Below are 12840 nucleotides of genomic sequence, written 5' to 3' on the forward strand. Positions count from 1 at the left end.
TACGCATATCTCAAATACGGCTTCTCATATCCATGCAACACATGCACGTATGCAAATGAACGTATGTACATCTTCATACTAGCAACAAATCTAGTTAAATCGGGCAAATTGTAGCATAGACGATCATTGGAGAACCAAAAGAAGTTGTCTTAATCGGACAGTTCTCTAAACATACGATAAAAAAAACTTAATTAAACAAGGAAGGGCGGAGGAAATCATCATTTCCTCGCCACCCCCTTCCCCTTGCGGTCAGCGGTGCTGCTTTCCTCGTCGGTGTAGCCGTCGGCGGCTGGAGGGTCGTCAGAGGAGGTGGAGGAGCTTGATCCGTCGTCGGAGTCGTCCGACAACTCCATGTGCTCCCCGGCAAGCCTCCGGAGCAAGTGTTCCTGCTCCTGCTCCTGGATGTGACTTCGTCGCCTTCGTCGACGCATCGCGCTCCGTCAGCTCAGTAGCGAGCCAGAGCGCTTTGGCATTCTTCCGCCGCAACCGTCGCGCATCTGTCCCCGCTGTTGTCAGGGACCGTCGAAGGACGGACGCAATGAGCGCGTCCTCGGGATCGACCGACGCGCGCACAAGTGCCCCGCGCGTCGCCGATGTGTTGCCCGCCGCCATGGCCTCCCTCGCGCGTTGCCGCTCGATCACGCCGAGCTGCCCGCGCCTCCGACTCGGGCGTCCTCGACCGACCCGGCACTGCGAGGGCACAAACACCCAACGATGCCCGTGGACGCTCTCATGAGGTTGAATAGACGGGGTGGCGGCGGGCGGCGTACCTAGAGTGGGGCGGAGCAGGCGGCACTCCGACCGGTGTTGCGCGCCGGACGAGAGGGCCCGGCAACGTCGCCCGCACTGTGATGACGGGCAAAGGGGGACGGCACGTCGCTCCGTGAGCTCCCACCTCTGTTGCCGCCCTGATCTAGACGGCAGCGGCGCAGAGCAATGCGGAGAGCGACCGCATCGACGTCGCTCTCACCGCCGTTGGAGCCGGAGCCGTTGTGGTCGTCGTCCATGGATCGGAGTGCGAAGAGGAGCGGACAGATTGGGAAGATGAGAGGACGGATTGGGAAGAGGGGAGGACGGAGATAGTAGAGTGGACTGAGGTCTAGGGTTCATCGGATATGATATATGTTGGGTCGGGGTGGGCCGGGCTGACGTTCCGAACGCGCCCAGACGCGCCCCTTATCTGCCCCATATTTGGGCTGGATATGAGGGGTGCCAGTCAGCCCGGGCGTTGAGGCCCGTTTGAGTGGGTTGTCTGGGACGAAAAATCGTGACCGATCAGTGACCGGGCAGCCCACCCGGGCGTTTGAGAAAGGTTTAGGGTGCCCAGCTGTAGATGCTCTTACACTCACATAGGTGCTCGCATTTCATTGGATTAGTATAGGTCTACTGGCGATATGCGTTCAGTATGAGAGGAGTAATGCTCAAATCCAAGCATTGATGGGAAGCCGGGAATTTATTCCACACAAGCTTCGTAAGGAACAAAATAGGGTAGCAAATCAATTGGCGGCATACAGTCGTACTGAGTGTAGCACTGCAATATGGCTACACAAAGGACCTCATGTATAGAGGAGCTTTTGACTGTAACCCTATCATTTTTCGATAAAACTCTTTTCCCCAAAACAAAGTATGAGAGGAGTAGGATCACCGGCCAAGCACTAGTAGAAAACGGGGCAAAGGTCACAGGGCAGTTTTCACATTAGCCCCGGTTCAGTCACGAACCGGGACCCATGGGGGCATTCGTCCCGGTTCGTGAGCCCAGGGGGCCGGCCGGGGCCTCGTGGGCATTGGTCCCGGTTCGTATGGAACCATTTGTCCCGGTTCGAGCCACGAACCGGGACTAATGGTCCTCGCTCCTGGCCCACAACCATTTGTCCCGGTTCTTGGCATGAACCGGGACAGAAGGCCCGGATTTAGTACCGGTTCATGCCACGAACCGGGACCAATGAGGTGCCTATATATACCCCATCGCCACGGCAGAGCACTCCACAGTGCTCTGTTTTTCTCTCGCCAGCGAGGGGAGGGCTTTGTGGTGCTCTAGCTCACCTCCTATGCACATGAGGTGTTCAATGAAATGCCCGAGCCACACTAGTTAATCTTTCTCCTCTCGAAACTCGGCCTCCAAGCTCCATTTTCCTCGAGATTTGTCTAGGTTTAGCGGCCCGTCACGTCCCATTCCCGTCTTCACCGCCGTCGACCGCCCGCGCCGATCTCGTCGCCGGCAACACCGTGGTGAGCCTCTTGTTCTTATCTTCTTTTTGAAAGAAAAAAATTCTTACTTTAGATAGATACTTGTCTAATTTTCTTACTATTTTATTCCTTCTTATTACATAGTGCGATGGTTTTGGTATCCGCCCCCGTCGGCCCTCGTCCTGTCTATGATTCGGATGTGGTATATATTATCTTTTTATAACTATTTGATTCATTTATTGTTTATGACAAATATACCGACCAGCGTGACATAGATTTTATTTATCTAGGATGTGGTTGAACCGGAAATTCTAACCGACCCTATTGTCGAGAGGTTAAATTTAGTTGAAGAAGAAAACAATTACTTGAAGGAAAAAATAAAAAAAATTGAGGAGGAGAAGATGATATTGAAGTTGCATGTTGCGGATGTCGTCGATGATCACAAGATCAAGATGGATGCAATGCGCTTGAAGATTAGAAAGATTAGAAAATATGCCATTCATACCGAGGCTTGGTATCATTATGCCGTTGGATCAATTGTTACATTGGTTGCGATTATGATCGCATTTGTTTTCGCATTGAAATGTTTTACATAGTTTCAATGTATGGTTTAATTAATTAGATGCTCTGGAGAGCTATACATATGTTGTTAGATGAGAACTATGTATGTACTTTGGTTCTAATGTGATGATGAACTTCTATTAATTTGGTCACTTAATTATCTATTCATGATGTTCTGTAATGGTTTTTGATACACTTAATTATATATAATGCACGCAGATGAACCGGCAATGGATGTACGGTGACAGACACACCGCCAAGTACATTAAGGGTGTGCATGATTTTCTCGAAGTGGCTGAGGCAAACAAGCAGAATGGTTTTATGTGTTGTCCATGCCCTACATGTGGGAATACGAAGTCTTACTCTGACCGGAAAATCCTTCATGCCCACCTGCTTTACAAGGGTTTCATGCCACACTATAATGTTTGGACGAGGCACGGAGAAATGGGGGTTATGATGGAAGACGGCGAAGAAGAAGAGGACGATGACAACTATGTGCCCCCAGAATACGGTGATGCTGCAACGGGGGAAGCTGCTGAAGATCAAGAGGAACCAGACGATGTGCCCAATGATGCTGCAAGGGGGGAAGCTGCTGAAGATGAAGAGGAACCAGTGCCCGATGATGATGATCTCCGCCGGGTCATTGTCGATGCAAGGACGCAATGCGAAAGTCAAAAGGAGAAGCTGAAGTTCGATCGCATGTTAGAGGATCACAAAAAAGGGTTGTTCCCCAATTGCGAAGATGGCAACACAAAGCTCGGTACCGTACTGGAATTGCTGCAGTGGAAGGCAGAGAATGCTGTGCCTGACAAAGGATTTGAGAAGCTATTGAAAATATTGAAGAAGAAGCTTCCAAAGGATAACGAATTGCCCGACAGTACATACGCAGCAAAGAAGGTCGTATGCCCTCTAGGATTGGAGGTGCAGAAGATACATGCATGCCCTAATGACTGCATCCTCTACCGCGGTGCGTACAAGGATCTGAACGCATGCCCGATATGCGGTGCAAGATCAGACGAGATGACCCTAGTGATGTTGACGGCGAGCCCCCCAGGAAGAGGGTTCCTGCGAAGGTGATGTGGTATGCTCCTATAATACCACGGTTGAAACGTCTGTTCAGAAACGAAGAGCATGCCAAGTTGATGCGATGGCACAGTGAGGACCGTAAGAAAGACGAGAAGTTGAGAGCACCCGCTGACGGGTCGTAGTGGAGAAAAATCGAGAGAAAGTACTGGGCTGAGTTTGCAGCTGACCCAAGGAACGTATGGTTTGGTTTAAGCGCGGATGGCATTAATCCTTTCGGGGAGCAGAGCAGCAATCACAGCACCTGGCCCGTGACTCTATGTATGTATAACCTTCCTCCTTGGATGTGCATGAAGCGGAAGTTCATTATGATGCCAGTTCTCATCCAAGGCCCTAAGCAACCCGGCAACGACATTGATGTGTACCTAAGGCCATTAGTTGAAGAACTTTTACAGCTGTGGACTGGAAACGGTGTACGTACGTGGGATGAGCACAAACAGGAGGAATTTAACCTGCACGCGTTGCTGTTTGTAACCATCAACGATTGGCCCGCTCTCAGTAACCTTTCAGGATAGACAAACAAGGGATACCACGCATGCACGCACTGTTTAGATGACACTGAAAGTATATACCTGGACAAAAGCAGGAAGAATGTGTACGTGGGCCATCGTCGATTTCTTCCGACCAACCATCAATGTCGAAAGAAAGGCAAGCATTTCAAAGGCAAGGCAGATCACCGGAAGAAGCCCGCCATGCGTACCGGTGATCACGTACTTGCTATGGTCAATGATTTACACGTAATCTTTGGAAAGTGTCCCGGCGGACTAGCTGTTCCGAATGACGTTGAGGGACACGCACCCATGTGGAAGAAGAAATCTATATTTTGGGACCTACCCTACTGGAAAGAGCTAGAGGTCCGCTCTTCAATCGACGTGATCCACGTGACGAAGAACCTTTGCGTGAACCTGCTAGGCTTCTTGGGCGTGTATGGGAAGACAAAAGATACACCTGAGGCACGGGAGGACCTGCAACGTTTGCACGAAAAAGACGGCATGCCTCCGAAGCAGTATGAAGGTCCTGCCAGCTACGCTCTTACGAAAGAAGAGAAAGAAATCTTCTTTGAATGCCTGCTCAGTATGAAGGTCCCGACTGGCTTCTCGTCAAATATAAAGGGAATAATAAATATGCCAGAGAAAAAGTTTCAGAACCTAAAGTCTCATGACTGCCACGTGATTATGACGCAACTGCTTCCGGTTGCATTGAGGGGGCTTCTGCCGGAAAACGTCCGATTAGCCATTGTGAAGCTATGTGCATTCCTCAATGCAATCTCTCAGAAGGTGATCGATCCAGAAATCATACCAAGGCTAAGGAGTGATGTGGCGCAATGTCTTGTCAGTTTCGAGCTGGTGTTCCCACCATCCTTCTTCAATATCATGACGCACGTCCTAGTTCATCTAGTCGACGAGATTGTCATTCTGGGGCCCGTATTTCTACACAATATGTTCCCCTTTGAGAGGTTCATGGGAGTCCTAAAGAAATATGTCCGTAACCGCGCTAGGCCAGAAGGAAGCATCTCCATGGGCCATCAAACAGAGGATGTCATTGGGTTTTGTGTTGACTTCATTCCTGGCCTTAAGAAGATAGGTCTCCCTAAATCGCGGTATGAGGGGAGACTGACTGGAAAAGGCACGCTTGGAGGGGGGAACTCAATAATATGCAGGGACGGATATTCTTGGTCTGAAGCACACTACACAGTTCTACAGAACTCTACCTTGGTGACCCCGTATGTCGATGAACACAAGAACAGTCTGCGCTCCAAACACCCGGAGCAGTGTGACGACTGGATTACATGTGAACACATCAGGACTTTCAGCAGTTGGTTGGAAACACGTCTCAGAGGTGACACCACTGTTTGTGATGAGTTGTACTCGTTGTCCAGGGGACCATCTTCGACTGTATTGACTTACAAAGGATACGAGATAAATGGGAATACATTTTACACGATCGCCCAAGATCAAAAGAGCACCAACCAAAACAGCGGTGTCCGCTTTGATGCAGCAACCGAGAGGGGAAAGGACACATATTATGGTTACATAATGGACATATGGGAACTTGACTACGGACATGATTTTAAGGTCCCTTTGTTTAAGTGCAAATGGGTCAATCTGTCAGGAGGCGGGGTACAGGTAGACCCACAGTACGGAATGACAACAGTGGATCTGAACAATCTTGGGTACACTGACGAACCGTTCGTCCTAGCCAATGATGTGGCACAGGTTATCTATGTGAAGGACATGTCTACCAGACCGAGGAAAAGAAAAGATAAGGAAGCGAATACATCATACGATGAGCCAAAGCGGCACATAGTTCTTTCAGGAAAAAGGGACATTGTGGGAGTGGAGGGCAAGACAGACATGTCTGAAGATTATGAAAAGTTTCATGAAATTCCTCCCTTCAAAGTCAAGGCTGACCCAAGCATCCTGATAAACGATGAAGATTATCCATGGTTACGGCGCAATAAGCAAATGACACAAGCGAAGAAAAAGTGAAGACTTTCTCCCGCAACTATTATGATGATAGCATGCCAACTTTGTAATAGACGAGTATGATACCATTGTCCATTTTGTACAAGAAGTGCATCTAGTTTTTGCCGTAACCCTCTCAACTTTCTTGCACATGCTATGTGGATGAAATGATGATACCATGCCAACTTTCAACCTTTTCAGAGTTCATTTGAAATGCTTTATAAGCCCTGAGTGCAGAGAGGTTAGGCCCGTAAGCCTGCTTTAGAGAGGAGCTCGACAGCTCAGGCACACCGCACCTTATAAACAGGTGCGGCTCTCTCTTAGCTAGCGAGGTGGGACTAAACTCACCACCATGCCGCTGTGCAAGGCCATTGGTCAATTCCACCCTTTGGTCCCTGTTGGTGCCACGAACCGGTACTAATGAGGCTGTGGCCCCACGAGCACCTTTAGTACCTGTTCATGGCACGAACCGGTACTAGAGTTTCTTACTAGCTAAGCAGTTTTTTAGTCCCACCTCGCTAGCTGAGAGGCACTAGGAGCGGTTTATAAGCCCTGAGTGCAGAGACGATGAAGAAGAGGCGCAATGCTCACGTTGCTTAGCTTCAAGCCTTGAGGAATAAGGTAGACTGCATCGAGCTATGTGCAGTGCAGTCTACACTATTCCGAAAGGCTTGAAGCAAATCAACGCGCATTGCGCCTCTTTTTTATTTTTAATCATTAAAAGCAAAAAGAATTTTCATAAAGAACTTTTTTTGATAGAAACTTTAATAGCAGAAAGAATTATCATAAAGTAAAATAAATAAGTAATTAGAAACAAAATAAAATAAAATAAATAAGTTTTTTGTTGTAAGTAGAAATAAAACAAATAAATATAGCAAAAAAGAAAATAAAAAAACTAAATACAGCAAAAAGAATTTTCATAAAGAACTAATGGCACTAATAGAAAGTTTATATGTTTTCTAAAACTAATGGCACTAACAGACAGTTTATAATTTTGCTGACCTAAAAGCAAAAAGAATTAAAAAAAAGCAACAAAACAAAAGAAAATAAATAATGCAAAAAATTTAAAAAACTGCCACCTATTGGGCCACCACGGCCTGAATACGACTAGAAACCCAACCTGGGCCAGGATTCAGGCTCGCAGAAGGCCCAATAGGCCAACAGACAGCATAGTGTGAGATTAGGCCCGTAAGCCTGCATTTGAGAGGAGCTCGAGAGGGCAGCTGCAGCGGGGCTTATAAACCACTCCGAGCCCCTCTCAACTAGCGAGGTGGGACTAAACTTTTGGCTGCGACGCGGGCAGCAAGAGGCCTTTGGTCCCGGTTGGTGGCACCAACCGGGACCAATGCCCCCCTCTTTAGTCCCGGTTGGTGCCACCAACCGGGACCAAAGGCCACCGCTTCCCGCCCTTTGGGCTGCTGAAAGGATTTGCTATATAAGTCCACACTTAGGAAATTTTCGACATACCTCGCCAGTTGCCCCCGACGCCGCCAGGCTGCCCGTGCTCGCCGTCGCCGCCCGCTCCTCATCGCCGTCGCCCCGCGCCCTTGCCTCGACGGGTCGCCGCCCGGTGCTCGTCGCCGTCGCCCTGCCCCCACGCGCCGCCCCGCCTCGTGCTCCCCTGCTCGCGCGCGCCGCCTCGGCGCCCCGAGCCCCCCTGCCCGGCCCGCGCGTGCTCGCCGGCGCCCTCGCCGCCCCCGCCCCGTCCCGGCCCCGTGCGCCGGCGCCCTCGCCGCCCCCGCCCCCGCCGTCGCCATCGTCCTAGCCGCCCCCGCTGTGAGAGCCGCCGCCCCGGCTCTGTTTTTTTATTTTTATTAGTTTAATTTTTTGTTCATATGTGATGTATATGTGTATGTGGCTATAATGTATATGTGAACAAAAAAAATTGTATGTATGTAGATGTTCAAAATGTATGAATATATATGTCAAAAATGTTTTTTGTTCATAGAAAGTTTTTTGTTCATATATAGAAAGTTTTTATATATGACAATGGATATATATTCGATATATATGAGAAATGATGATCCACATGGAAAAGTTTTATATATGCAAAAGTTACAATTTTAGAAAAGTTTTATATATCTAGCTAGGAAGGGAAGAAGAAGAAAAAGAAGGATAGGAAAGAAGAAAATAAGAAGAGGAAAGAAAGAAGAAGAGGAGAGGAAGAAGAGGAGATATAAATAAGAAGAGGAAAAAGAAGAAAAAGAAGAGGAGAAGAAGAAAGGAATAGAGGAGAAGAAGAAAAATAGAAAATATTCTATTTTTTCTTCTTCTCCTCTATTCCTTTCTTCTTCTCCTCTTTTTTTCTTCTTTTTTTCTTCTTTTTTTCTTCAATCCTCTCCTCTATTCCTTTCTTCTTCTCTCCTCTTTTTATTTCTTCTTCGTTTTCTTATGTTTTATCGGGTCTGTCGTCGTCGATATATACCCCTCCCGATAACTTCAACACGAGGGGGGATAACTTCAACACGAGGGGGGGTCGATATACCCCCTCCCCGATAACATTATTTTCCCGTGTATATATGTCGTCGTTGTCGATATAACCCCCTCCTGATAACTTCAACACGTGGGGGGGGGTCGATATACCCCCTCCCCGATAACATTATTTTCCCGTGTATGTATGTTGTCGTTGTCGATATTACCCCCTCCCGATAACTTCAACACGAGGGGGGGTCGATATACCCCCTCCTCGATAACATTATTTTCCCGTGTATGTATGTCGTCGTTGTCGATATAAAACCCCCTCCCGATAACTTCAACACGTGGGGGGGGGTCGATATATACCCCCTCCCCGATAACATTATTTTCCCGTGTATGTATGTCGTCGTTGTCGATATATATAACTCCCTCCCAGATAACTTCGACATGATGGACGGTCGATATGTATACCCCCTCTCGACCGTGATAACTTATACCACGGGAGCACCCCCCGGCCCTCTCGCTCGACCAAAACTCTCGAGGACACCCAAACCCTAGAAAAAAACGATGTCGGTCTCCTACCCCCTCCCGCCGCGCCCCTACCCTTGAAGCGTTGCCTAGGCCACCCCAAACCCGGAATAAGCTAGGTCTACGTTTGCACTAATATATCCACCTGCTGTCATGTTTGTGTAATAATTGCCATGTTGTAATATTTGCAGAAACAATGGAGCACGGACGAGATGAGCAAGCAGAAGAGGTGTTGGGGGACATAATCTTAGCCGGAGGTGATATCTTGTCGTATCTTAACGACAATGATGGTCTGGAAGAACAGGGTGAAGAAGCAGGCTGCGGTGATCGAAGAGTGGAGGAGGAAAGACATGATTATGATGGCTCCGGTGACCCAATGCTGGTGCAAGAAGGAGCCCGTGGTGACGGCTCCGGTGACCGAACAGAGTCCGGCCAGGTAAATATATTAGTTAAGCCTGTGCTGACTAGCTAATTGATGCATTCATTGTTTTGGTATGTACACATATTAATTAACACTCGTCTTTCTTCTTTTTTCTAGCCCTCCGGATCGAGCACAACTGCGGTAAAGAGACGAGGCCCGAAGAGAAAGTTGCGCTCGGATGAAAGGTTTGAGATCACAGCAATCGCGCGCGACGGCCAACCGATTGAACCCCTCCGGACAAAGGATGCTTTTGCTGCTCAGTGCGGGGTTCTAGTTAGGGACAAGATCCCGATCAGCATCCACCAATGGTATAAGCCTAAGAAGGAAGACCCTGAGGTGTCTTATGTCAATGATATGCAGAAAGATGATCTTTGGACTGAGCTGAAGGCAAATTTCACCCTACCGCCAGAGGAGGATCCGGAGAAGCCAGTTAAAGAGCAATTAATCAAGTCTCATGCTCTTAAGAAGATGGCAGACCTATTCAGGAGGTGGAAGAATGAGCTGAAAACGTTTGTCGACAAAGAAGAGACACCTGAATTCATCGGCCGGTATGAGAAGATCAGAGATCACTGGCCCGCATTTGTGGCCCACAAGACATCGGAAAAGAGTAAGAAGATGTCAGCGACAAACAAGATGAATGCTGCGAAGAAGAAGCTTCACCATCGCACGGGGTCAGGTGGCTACCTCAAAGCCCGGCCTAAGTGGGCCAAGTCTGAGAGGGATCTGCTTGATAAAGGGATCGAACCACAGACAATGAACTGGCCAGACCGTTGCCGGACTTGGTTCTTCGGGGCTGGCGGAACCTTGGACCCTGTATCAGGGAGGTGTCGTTGGACGGACGAGCAACTTGCAATACCCGTCAAGAAGATTCAGCACTATATCGATGCAGCGCAGCAAGGGACGTTCGTTCCAGACAGAGAGAACGACGAGCTCACAATGGCCCTCGGGAATCCTGAGCACCCTGGACGGACACGAGGCACGCCAGGCTCCGTTCCGTGGAAGGCTGGTTTTCCGGACGCGGGCGGTTACAAAACCCAGGAGAGGAGGAAAAAAGTGGAGCAGATCCAAATTCAGCGTCTGCACGAAAGGGTTCAAGTGCTAGAGGAACGAGACAGCAATAGAGATGCCGAAACTGCCCCCGAAGCTACACCGCCATCTCAGCGTAGAAGCAGCGTGGCTTCCACCGAGCTGCCTCAGCTGGAGCATGCGGCTACTCCTAGCTACCCCGTGGATGCTATCACGGAGTCTCAACATTGCCACCTTATGGCGGAATGGCAGAACTTGAAAGTCAAGGCGGCTGTTGGCTCTGTTTTACCTACTGAACCCGGCGCAACCTACCACTGCCGGCCGATTCCTGAAGGATATGCTAGGGTGATGGTGGATGAAATAACGGAGGGATTTGAGGACCTCCAGCTTGACCACCCTACCGGTGAAGGGGAGACTCGGCTGGGTTTAGCTCTGAAGACTCCATGCCTATGGCGGAAGGAGCTCATCAAGCTTCCGAACTGGACGGCTCCGGCGAGTAAGGGCACTCCGCCTCCTCCTCCGCCTCCTCCTCCGGCGAGTGATCAGGGCACTCAGCCTCCTTCTCCGGCGCGTGGCGGCACTCCGCCTCCTTCTCCGCCAGCGCCGGCGCGCCAGAGCAGCCAGCCTCCTCCTTCTCCGCCTCGTCAGCAAGGGCGGAAGAGACCCGCCGCTGCTGCGGCTGCTCCGGCGCGTCGTAGTCCTTCTCCTCCGCCTCGTAAGCAAGGAAAGAAGACAGCCGCAGCCGCTCCGTCTGCTCTGCCGGCGTCTAGCAGTACAGCTGCCAGAGGCGGGAGGCAATACAGATTCGGTCCTTCTCTGAAGACTCCAGAGAAGTTACCATATGAGAGGACCGAGGAGGAGAACGCGAAGATCGTGCGAGCCGAAGTGAAGAACTTCTTTGAAGGGGACAAAGCAAAGAAACATCCACCTCCGGAGGAGAAGGTAGATCCGGTGAAAGCAAAGCGCACTCTGGCTGCCCTGACAAAACCACCAAAGTCTCCGCCAAAAGGCAACTATGAGCGCGTTCTTGCAAAGGCATATGCCGAAGCGGAGCGGTCGGGAAGTACTGTCAGTGATAAAAGGATGAAAGAACGACGAGCTGGGAAAAAAATTGCCCAGCTCGGCGAACAAGAGAACCAATCGTGCCCCCCGCTCAAGGTGTCAAAAGACATCGTCGCTAATGATCCGGGTATGGTGCCCGGTTATACCGATCTTGGAGATTACCTGCCCGACGATGTACATTATGAAATCATGGAGGTGGACGAACACAAATACCATTACGGGAAGCCTCTCGTCAAAGATGTCAAATCTCTAAGCACGATGATGCGAAGACTACATGATTGGTACATGAAAACCTGCAGAGAGTCTGATGGGATGAGTACTTTAACGCTGAGAGTTAAACCGGAGCATGACCTCGTTGGAATTGAACTGCTGAATGTTCCATTTGAGGATTTCTTCCAGTTTTACAATCTAATGTCCCTCGATAAAACAACGATCACTTGCTACTGTCTGTAAGTAGTACTACTTCTGTCATTAAGTCTCTCTATATAGGTCAGCTCTTTCATTGCATGTATTTATACTTATCCTCACTATATTATGCAGATTGAAGATCGCCGAATTGAAGAAAAGACAAATCGGTGATATTGGGTTCATTAACACAAATCTCATAGATGCAACTCAGGTTAAATTTCATGCCAAAGAAGCCGAGGCCAACTTGCTACAATCGTTGGTAATAAATCAAAACAAAGATATAATACTCTTTCCTTACAACTTCAAGTGAGTGTTACTGTCTTCTGCATATTCGGTTTCCCTTTATTAGTCCAGGTTATGGTAATGTAATTGATGACTTATGCATGCATGCGCAGCTTCCACTATATTCTCCTAGAGATTAAGCTTGAGCCGGGAGTAGTAACCGTCTTAGACTCGAGACGAAAAGATCCCCAGGACTATGCGAACATGACTCAAATGCTCCAGAAGTAAGTTAAATCGATCATTATCCACCATATCAGCAACTTTGTTCATTTCCTGATATCAAGTAATTGTTTTCTTTGTCTGGCAGGGTTTGGAGAAAATTCACCTCAAAAGCCCCGGGACTGCCGAACCAGCTGCAATTTAGACACCCAAAGTAAGTACTATAGTAGCATGTTCCGCGCA

This window comes from Triticum aestivum, chromosome 7D (assembly GCF_018294505.1).
Source record: "Triticum aestivum cultivar Chinese Spring chromosome 7D, IWGSC CS RefSeq v2.1, whole genome shotgun sequence".
In the NCBI taxonomy this organism is placed as follows: domain Eukaryota; kingdom Viridiplantae; phylum Streptophyta; class Magnoliopsida; order Poales; family Poaceae; genus Triticum; species Triticum aestivum.